Raw genomic sequence first — 10,689 nt, 5'->3', positions numbered from 1 at the left:
AAATCACGTACTGGAAACCTGGACTGGATGATGAGAAACACACATAGCATAAAGGAAAGGCTATAAAATTTAGAGAGACAAGACTTGTACTTGAACCCTGTGGCTCCATCACTTTCCCTTCCGGGGTCCTCAGTTTTCACATGTAAAAATGGGCTTTAGACTGGATGCCCCCTGAAGTTCCTTTACCATTCTAAGGTTCTAGGAGTTTTTCTTTATTATTATTATTTTTTCAATTTAAAATTTTTTTTTTGTTTTCAACATTTACCTTCACAAGATTTTGAGTTCCAAATTTTCACCCCATCTCGCCCCTCCCCCCACCCCAAGACGGCATGCATTCTGAATACCTCTTCCCCTAGTCTGCCTTCCCTTCTATCTCTTCCCCCCTTCTCTTATCCCCTTCCCCTTCAATTTTCCTGAAGGGCAGGATAGATTTCTGTACCCCATTTCCTGTATTTCTTATTTCCCGGTTCCCTGTGAAAACATTTTTTCTTTAGACATGTGTTTTTAAAACTTTGGGTTCCAAATTTTCTCCCTTCCTCCCTCCCCACCCACCCTCATTGACAAGGCAAGCAACTCAATACGGGTTATATATGTGCAGTTATGCAAAACACTTCCATAGTAGACATGCTGTGAAAAACTAACTCTATTTCCCTTAATCCTATCCCACCCCCCCCATTTATTCTATTCTTTCTTTTGACTCTGACCCTCCTCAGAAGTACTTGCTTCTGATTACCCCCTTTCCCAATCTGCCCTCCTCTCTATCATCCCCCTACTCTCTTGTCCCCTTCTACCCCTATTTTCCTGTAGGGTAAGACAGATTTCTGTACCCAATTGAGTGTGTATGTTATTCCCTCCTTAAGTCAAATTCTATGAGAATAAGATTCATTCATTCCTTCTCACCTTCTCCCGTTTCCCCTCCACTGTAAAAGCCTTTTCTTTTCTGTTTTTTTTTTGTGATAATTTACCCCATTCTACCTTTCCCTTTCTCCTTCTCCTAGTATATTCCTCTCTCGCCCCTTAATTTTATTCTCCAGATATAACCCCTTCATTTTCAACTCACCCTGTGCCCTCTATCTATCTATCTATCTATCTATCTATCTATCTATCTCTCTATCTATCTATCTATCTATCTATATCTATATATACATACATATAATTTTTTTCCCCTCCAACTACCCTAATACTGACAAAGGTCGCATGAGTTACAAATATCATCTTTCCATGCAGGAATGTAAACAGTTCAACTTTAATAAGTCTCTTATGCTTTTCTCTTTCCTGTTTACTTCTTCAAGTTCCACTTGAGTCTTGTATTTGAAAATCAAATTTTCTATTCAGCTCTGGTCTTTTCATCAAGAATGTCTAGGAGTTTTTCTTGAGGCCCTTTCCTGCTGTAAGTTCTATGGCTCTAGTAACCTATTATTTCTCTTTCCCTTTGAAACTTGAGAACAAAAAGTTGTATTTTACTTGCTCCCCTAGAGAGTCTTTGATGTTTCACCACAAAGACAGCAATAGAATAAATCCCTGACCAGATTTGCTCAGGAATTAAGACTGCCTGAGGTCCCCCTCGTCCCTCCCCACCAGGCGCCTCAGCCCCAGATGTTGCAATAGTGAAGGGCCATGCTTCAAGGAATATATGTTTGACTAGGTAAACCTCAAGTTCCAAAGATGAAAGGTGGTTATTATTTGCCCTCCTGTCCTGGTTTCTCTAAACCTTTGGTTCTATATAGGCTTGTAGTGCTTTCGACTTTCAGGGAAGCTGGAAAGGCCAATATATTGGGAAACTGACAGCTTCTGCCAGGCTAGCTCCTCCTTCCCCCTCATACCTGGAGAGGGAGTAGGTGTTGTGGATATTGGCCAATCACGGACTGAGGCTGAAGGCATGTTTGTTTTTAGGAAGTGGCGTCCAGAAATATGACTTTGGATTGTCTATTGGCAGAGGAAGAGGAAGAAGAGAATGAGGCACTGAAGCTGCTATGTAGAATCTTTTTATTTTTCTTCAACAACTGAGAGGCTCACGCTGAGAACTCAATGCCCTGTAAGGTAAGTGCCAAACTCCCATTTAAAATGTTGGTTTTTTCCCTATTGTAAACTCAGAATTTAGTGACTACTGGGATATCTAAGTGAGGACAAGTTTGCACATGGATTTAAGCACAGTATGTAAAAGTCTGAGTGTTCCTGAGGGTGGGGGAAGACAAAACGCAGGAGAAGGGAGAGAGGAAGTGGAATCTTTATCTGGTTTGTCTAGGGCAGTGGTTTTTAAAGTGTGGTCTGCGGACGTCTTCAAGGTCAAAACTATTTTTATAGTAATAGTAAGATATTATTTGCCTATTAAAATACTCTTCCCTTTTCCAATTACATATTTGTTTAAGGCTGGAATTTCTGCATATACTTTAACCAGAACAACATATGGCAACAGATTGAATACAAAACCTTCTAAGAGAATCCACTGTCTTCTATTAAATCAGAAATCAAAGAGGTTCACAAAAATATATAAATTAATGCCACTCTTCTCACTAATTATTTGGGGGGGAATGTAGTTATTTTTATAAAACTGTTTTTCATGTTAACATGAAATAGGCTTATTATTGTTATTTTAGAATGAATTAATGTTTATCAGCTTTAATGCCTAACCTGGTAAATGTCGATATAACCCACATAAACAAAATGGGGGGGTTCTCAATAATTTTTAAGAGTGTAAAGGATTCTTGAGGCCAGAAAGTTTGAAAACTACTAGAATATTGTCGCTAGTGTTGATGTAGCTTGTTGTAATGGAAAGCTATCACTTAGTCATCAATTGAGGTAACTATCTGAACTTAGGCATCCCATTGTGGCTTTGAAGGTAAGCTGCTCCCACCCCCTCATTTTGCAGAGACAACTTGGCTTTACCCAAGTTACATGCCCACACATACACATACATGTATGCACACACACAAACATTTCATTGTAAGCTCATTGAGGCCAAGGAATACCACCATAGGTAGTATGCCCAGGTAGCAAATGGCAGTGTTAGGTGCCAGGTCCTTTCAAATCATCTCTCTTGGTCTTCCTTGTAAAATGAGGGAGGTCTCAAAGGACCTTTTCAGTCCGAAATCCTATAATCTTTATCTGGAGCAGGTAAGTGGTTGGGAACTCATCCAGACATGGGTATGTATACTGGAGCAGAGAGAATATTAGAACATACTGGGTGATTTCTGGTTAGAAGGCTCAACTTAAGAGTCAGGAAAATGCAAGTTTTAATCCTGCCTCAGACCCTTGCTAGTTGTGCGATCCTAGACAAGTCACTGCAGCTCTCTCAGCTTCAGTTTCCTCATCTGTAAGACAAATATAGTGATAGCACCTATCACACAGGGTTATTGAGAGGATCACCCAAGATAATAAATATAAAGTACTTTGCAAACCTTAAAATGCTATGTAAATGTCATCTGTTACTGTAGCTTTATTATACTCTGTCTCCAGACATATTCCTCTAAGAAACTATTATCACCATTAAAAGCAACATGGATTCAATTTGTGGGGCATAGCAATTGGCTAACAATAAGTTATTTGTTTATGATGATAAAGGAATGCAATTCATTAATTGAACTTAGCATGGTTATTTTAATGTTGCTTCATTGTGTCTATTCAATCTGTACATTAAAGACTAACTGATTGTACATTGACATTTAGTCAGCAATAAATATTTATTAAGTACTTATTATGGGCTGAGCATTGTGCTAAGTGCAGGAGATACAAGAAGAGGAAAAAGATATTCCTTGACCTCAATGAGCTTACAGTGAAATGTTTGTGTGTGTGCATACATGTATGTGTATGTGTGGGCATGTATGTGCATGCCTGTGTATGTGTATGACCATTGCATGTTTGTTCATAGTATCATTTGCTTAATTCCACATACTGGAATGTATCTTATTCCTCTGGAAGGAAGGAGTGTAGTAAGGGACTGAAATCACAACCTGTTTGTGTTCAATGTTATTTTTTGAAAGATAAAGGATGCTGGGTGTCGATCATGGTTGTTGGATCAACCAAGGTATTTATGCCTTTTGTTTAACCACGAGTAAACTTTGGCTGACATTTATACAATGTAGTTTGTAAATTCCTTCTCAATGTTGGAACATTTGTTTTTGTCCCATTTTGATCTGTAAAACACCTTCATTGACATTCTCCTCAGATGACTCCCTGGGATGTAGAGATGACGCTAGGCTCTCACATACTATGCCAGGGTGGGGGGTGTGGGGGGGGGGAGCGCAAGTTCCAGAGGCTCCTTCCAAACTGGAAAGGCTTTAAGTGTGGGTCCAAGGATGGATTCTATATCTGTAATACATGGACCAGCATTGTTAAGTTTAAGAGCTTTATCACCAGAGGGCTGTCTATCAAGTACAGATTTGTTTATTTATTTTTAGCCAGAGCCTCTAAAAAAAAAAACCAAAAACCCATCTACTAAAGTAGAAGGTATAGTGATGGTAGAGGCAGTGTGATATGATACACAGAGCATTGGACTTGGGTGTCAGGAAGACCTTGGATTTGAACTCTGAATCTTGACCCTGGCTATCCCTACCTCTGATTTTCAATACTTTTGCTATTGTTTCCTACTTTGCTTTTGACATTAAGATCTCTCTCTAAAATGAAAACTCAAGCATCTTCCTAGCTGATTGGATCCCCTTCCCTCTTGACTCCTATATTTCCTGGTGTTGCTCTCTCTTCTGTTTCTTTGACCCATCTATTAATCTTTTCTAGTTTGCCCCATACTCTTCCTCTGTTCTTTGGCCTAGAGCAGGGGTGGGGAACCTGCGACCCTGAGCATATGGCCCTGTAGGTCCTCAAGTGTGACCCTTTGACTGAATCCAAACTTCCCCATAATAAACGGATTTGTTCTGTAAAATGTGGGCTCAGTCAGAAGGCTGAACCCAAGGACCTAGAAGGCCACTTGTGGCCTCAAGGCTGCAGGTTCCCCACCCCTGACCTAGAGGAAATGAATCTAAATCTTCCCTACCTTCTTGGCCCAAGCAAGTCATCCCTGGCATCCTCTGTACTGATAGCAGGGTCTATATCTTTTATCAGCTTCTCTCTGACCCATACACTCAACTCACACAGGGGCCCCCTTCACTTATGTCCTTATCTCCCCCTCACTTAGACTACTGCAGTGGAAGCCTAGTAGAAGCCTTCCTGCCTCAAAGAATTCTCCAGTTCTAGGTTTTCCACATGTGTCAAAGTGATTTTCCTCAAGCACCTATCTGACTGCGTCACTTCCCTATGAAGTAGATGCTGTTACTATGTTGTCATTTTTAGGGATAAAGAACGCTAGCTAAGACAGGATGAATGACTTGACAATATCACACAGCAAGTAAGTATGATAGGAACAATTCAAACTCAGGTCTTCCTGACTCTGCGTCTTTGTTCACTCAGTCATCTCCTTAGTATGAGCATCATCATCTTTTTACATTGGATATTTCAGTGGCCTACTAATTGGTCTCTTTGCCTCAAATCCCCTCCTGCTTTTTCTAGTCTTTCTTCTAGGAAGCTTCTAAATGGTCTTTTTAAAGCAAAGATCAGAACAGGTCACTCTTCTACTCAATAGACTCCAATGGTTTCCTATTATTTCTATAAAATAGAAATCCCTCTTTGACTTTCAAAGCCCTTTACAACCTGCCCCAGCCTCATTTGGACATCACTTCCCTTTCCACTGATACGGAAGTATTCAAGGACTCGTTAATAGATGGTACTGCTGCCAATCATACTTAGCAATATGCAGACACATTAAGAATTGGTCTTTATTATGTATGCTCAGAAGACAGGCTCAGGGTTCTGAATTACCACTGACCCTAAAATAAAGTTTTCCCAAGACTTATATAGTTTCCAATTATATCAGAGAAAAAAAGAAGGTACAATTAGGATTTGCATTTCAAAGATACACTTGTAAAATTTATATTAGGCTAATGGAGTGAAAGGAGGTTTACTAGTTAAAAGATAACAGGAGGAAAACTACATCAGATCAAGTTGTAAATTGATCAAACCTAAACAGGAGATAGTCAGGAATTTATAGCTTACAAATAGTTATCTTAAAAGGAGCCAGAATTTTTTTTTAACCTCTAACCAGTTGATTATCCTGGATTAAATGATGGGAAGTCTTAGCCAAATACCACAGTATTAGGAAAGCCTCAGCCAGTTTCGGGATTTTCCTTACAAATAAAATAGCTGAGCTGGAACCAGTTAGAAAGGAAATATAAAACTTTTATAACACCACATTCTATGATACAGTGAAACTGGTTTTTTTTTTGTTCCCATCTCCATACCTTTGCACTATCTATACCCAATATTTGGAAAGCACTTCCTGCTCACCTGTCTCACAAAATCTCTTTCTTCAAAACATAGCTGAAGTACCACCTTCTAATGAAGCCTTTCCTGATAACCTCAAAGGTTGTCTCCCTCCCCCCACTTACTTTGTATTGATTCTCTTTATAATTCTAAATAAATATAATATATAATGTAATTATTATATATACTCATATAATATATGATATATATTATATCATGTTATATTATGTTACATTGTATTATGTTAATATATTTATATATTTGTGTACATTGTCTACCCTAATAGAGGGCAGGCTTCTTAAGAATAGGGATTATTGGGGGCAGCTAGGTGGTGCAGTGGATAGAGCACATGCCTTGGAGTCAGGAGGACCTAAGTTCAAGTCTGGCCTCAGATACTTGACACTTACTAGCTGTGTGACCCTGGGCAGGTCACTTAACCCCGTTGCCTAGCCAAAAAAAAGGAATAAGGCACGTTGCCAGGCACATAGGATCTTAATGAATGTTTGCTGATTGATTTATTTTCTATTTAATTTTTATTTAATTAATTTATTTTCTATTTGCCATAGAACCATCGAATTTTTTGTATTGAAATCTTTTAAGTTACTTTGATTGCCAAATATGTTCTTCCTTTCTCCCCTATCTACCAAGCCATTTCTTGTAAAAAAAGAGAAAAAAATCATTAAAATTAACCAATATATCAATCACGTCTGACAATTATCCATACCTGAATGATAATTATCTTCCTTGTGTTTTCTTCTTCTTACCTGGAACACACACACGTGCAAAAGAAGGGAAGGAGAGTACACTTTCTCATTTTGTTTCTGGAGCCACGCTTGGTCCTTATAATTATGTGGCATTCAGGTTTGTCTTTTTTTTTTTTAAAAAAAAAACCATAAAATGCTACAGCTGAAAGCAGGGGTATGCTAGGGCCAGATGACCCATAAGAGCTAATTGTTCAATTTTCGGTGTGACCATTTACACCTCAGAAATGGGCAAATCCTACAAATCAGGGCTTGCTTTATTTTTATTTTTATTTTTTTGAGGCAATCAGGGTTAAGTGACTTGCCCAGGGTCACACAGCTAGTAAGTGTCTGAGGCTATATTTGAACTCAGGTCCTCCTGACATCAGGGCCAAAGTCACCAAGCTGCCCCTATTGTTTTGTTGATTGTCTAGACTAGACTAGACTAGTCAAACTGATGTTATCTGAATAAAATTAAAATGGAATTTGGAAATATTTAACAAAAGTAAATAAAAATACAGCAGAACATAGATAAAATGTTAAAATGTCATTTTCTAAGTCAATATGCTGCTGTCAGGGATCCTTATATACAGGGTCTAGACTTTAGGAAATGATTGAGAAAATGTCAATAATACAGATAAAACTTTAAAGTGTGTCATTCATACATTTCCTGCTCCATCCACCTCCCTTCCAAAATAAAATTAAAAAAAAAAAAAAAAGGTAGTTGTTAAACAGTTACTAGTGTACCACTAGCTGGAAGTTCAATCCTTTCATTTTACAGAGGAGGGCCATTGTGTCAAATATAACCATTGGGCTTCTTGAAATTTCTGATGGCGCATATGATGCAGACACTCCCTTGTACACTCACTCATTCACTTGTCCATACATTCCTACATTCCTACACAGTTCACTGCTCCCTACCAGGGATTGGTGAGCTCAGCCAATGGGGCAAGGCCCTGATGACATCACAAGAAGCATGATAAAGGGATTACAGAGCCCCTAGTTTCTATTGTTGGTGGGACCGAATATTCAAAATGAATTGTTTCTTTAGGTCCCTTTGTATAAACTTGTATTAGAAGCAGCTAAGTGGCATAGTGGATAGAGCACTGGACCTAGCATCAGGAACATCTGAGTTCAAATTCTGCCTTAGATACTTATTGATTTGAAATCCTGGATGAGTTACTAAATTTCTCTCATCATAAATTTCCTCATATGCAAAATGGGATGATAACTCACGGAGTTGTAAATATCAAATGAGATGATATATGTAAATCTCTTCGTAAACCTTAAATCACCATCTTATTGTTAATTATTATTATCATATGCCTACACTGTGCTAGGTGCTGGTGATAGTAAGATGAAAAATGAGGAAGGGAAGGGAGCAGGCATTTAATAAGCACCTATCATGTGCTAGGCACCGGGCTGTGTGCCTTACAAATCTCATCTGATACCTTGCCTTTAGGAGCTTGCAATCAGTGAACTACCACAAATCATGGCTTTTATTTCTCTTAATAAATTCTTATCGAATACCTATTGGGAAAAGAAATGATTGAAATGGATGATTGAAATCCACAAATAATGCTAAGTTTTTATTTTAATGGTATTAATATCTTTCTTTGATCCAACTTTTATCAAACCTGCTATTCAAAAGCAAAATGGGCTAGTCTGAGGATTTTTATCTTTTCCTCACTATGCACACTCTCTGATGGAGATAACCATACCAATAAGTAAGATCATTTTCTGAGAGAATGCTCAGGGGATGCAGAGGACACAGAAAGCCCACGAATGAGGTAATTGAGTTCTGAGTTGAGTGTAGATGAGCATATCATAACTTGCTGCCCACCTTTTTTTTTTCTTTCAGAGCTATAGGTTGTCAGTCGTTTAGCTAGTCAGGATCCTAAGTGCATTGGAGATTTCATCCAATTTATTTTCATTGTCATCCTCTTAGGAAAGTCCTACCAGATAATAAAAATTCCAATAGATACCAGGAAAATCCTTTACATGGTGCCTGACCTCCAAGTATGGCCTGGGTCCTTGTTGTTTTTGTTTTAATTTTCAGTTCCAAATTCTTTCCCTCCCTCCACCCTTTCCCCTGGTTGGGTCTTTGCCATTTAATGGCAAAGATCATTATCTTCTTCTCTTGGAAGACTTATACAAGTGCTCTAATAAAGCATCTTTATTTGTTTTAATATCTAACTGTTTTTCAGAATTCCTATATGCTCTTGAGTAAGATGGTACAGTGGACAGAATGCTGGTCCTGGAGTCAGGATGAGTTCAAATCTGGCCTCAGACACTTACTAGCTGTGTGACCCTGGGCAAGTTACTTCACCCTGTTTGCCTTAGTTTTCTTATCTATAAAATGAGCTGAAGAAAAAAAATGGCAAACCACTCTAGCGTCTTTGCCAAAAAAACTCCAAAGATTTGGATGCGGCTGAAAAATAACTTAACGATAACAATTAATATAGATTAGATAAGGCAGAAAATAGAAAGATTAAATACTTATTTTTTTAATAGACAATAGTCTATTCACTAGACTACTAGCAGGTTATGACTCCAAAGTTAATTTGTAAGCCATTTGTTTGGAACTTGGAGTGCATTTGTTTTTCACTTCAATAGGGGAAGTCTCTGTTGTGAGGTAGCTGTACATATCATGTATAATTCAAATATTTGTATATCAAAGGCTGCCACTATATACCATGAGGTAGAGTCATAGCTGGTTGAACAATTGTACTAAAAAAGTGATAATTAATAGTGTGTATCTTTCTGAAAGAGGCTCTCTGGGGGAAATATCACAGAGCCCTTAACTTCAGCAGAAAACTTCTTTGGTTGTGCTAGGTTCTGGAGCTAAAAACCACCACAGGGCCCTCTTAAGGAGTTTACATTCTGCATTGTCTTGGCTGTGATTGGTTTGATATTCTTATGTTTGACTTGGATGAGAATCTAGAAATCATGCTTATCAAATAATGCCAGTTAGGGGATTAGTAAATATGAAAGATGACAAAATCCAAATACTGATCTGAAGCAGAATTAAATTGGACAGAGATCAATGTACTTAGATCTAAAAATGACATTGCAAAAGTCTGAGATGTGAAAGGTGAGACTTAGCAGCAATTGATGTGGGGGGATAAAAATCTTGAGGTTTTGGTTGACCTCAAGTCAAATAGGAGCCAAAGGTGAGGTGTCACTGTGGTAAAAGCTAGCACAGGGAAAAGTTGTGTTAGAAGAAATGTAATGTCCAGATCAGGGAATGTTATAGTCCTGCTGTAATCTGGTTTGATCTAACAAAATCTTCAATACTATATTCAATTCTGCACATGATTTAGGAGGAACACTGACAAAGTAGAAAAGTGATTAGTATGGTGACCAGCATGAAAACCACGTGGAATAGTTGAAGGGCCAGGGGATATTTATCCTGGATAAGAGAAGAGTAAGGAAAAACATGGAAATTATCTAGAAGTGTTTGAAGGATTGCCGTGTAGAAATGGGATTGGGTTTGTTCTCTTTTGCTCCAGAAAGAAAAATTATAACAAATGGGTGAAAATTTTGTGGAGGAGTGGTGGTAAATATTTTGACTCAAAATTAGGAAGGTACAAAAAATGGAATGGGTTGCTTTATGACATAGTGAGTTCGCCATCACTGC

General features: G+C 38.2%; 1 protein-coding gene across 1 annotated transcript in view; it reads left to right on the top strand.

The window, feature by feature from the left end:
• The first annotated feature begins 1,914 nt into the window (after positions 1-1,914).
• The window catches only part of PLCXD1 (phosphatidylinositol specific phospholipase C X domain containing 1), a 32,510-nt gene continuing 23,735 nt past the window's right edge, over positions 1,915-10,689 (top strand). The window contains exon 1 of the mRNA XM_027859479.1: positions 1,915-2,040. The gene's annotated coding sequence lies outside the window, so the exon portion shown is untranslated. The remainder of the gene's footprint in view (positions 2,041-10,689) is intronic.

This window comes from Vombatus ursinus, unplaced genomic scaffold, assembly GCF_900497805.2.
Source record: "Vombatus ursinus unplaced genomic scaffold, bare-nosed wombat genome assembly UNPS02014168.1, whole genome shotgun sequence".
Classification (NCBI taxonomy): Eukaryota; Metazoa; Chordata; class Mammalia; order Diprotodontia; family Vombatidae; genus Vombatus; species Vombatus ursinus.
Note: the sequence above shows the minus strand (reverse complement) of the source record. Positions and strands in the feature narration are given on the sequence as shown.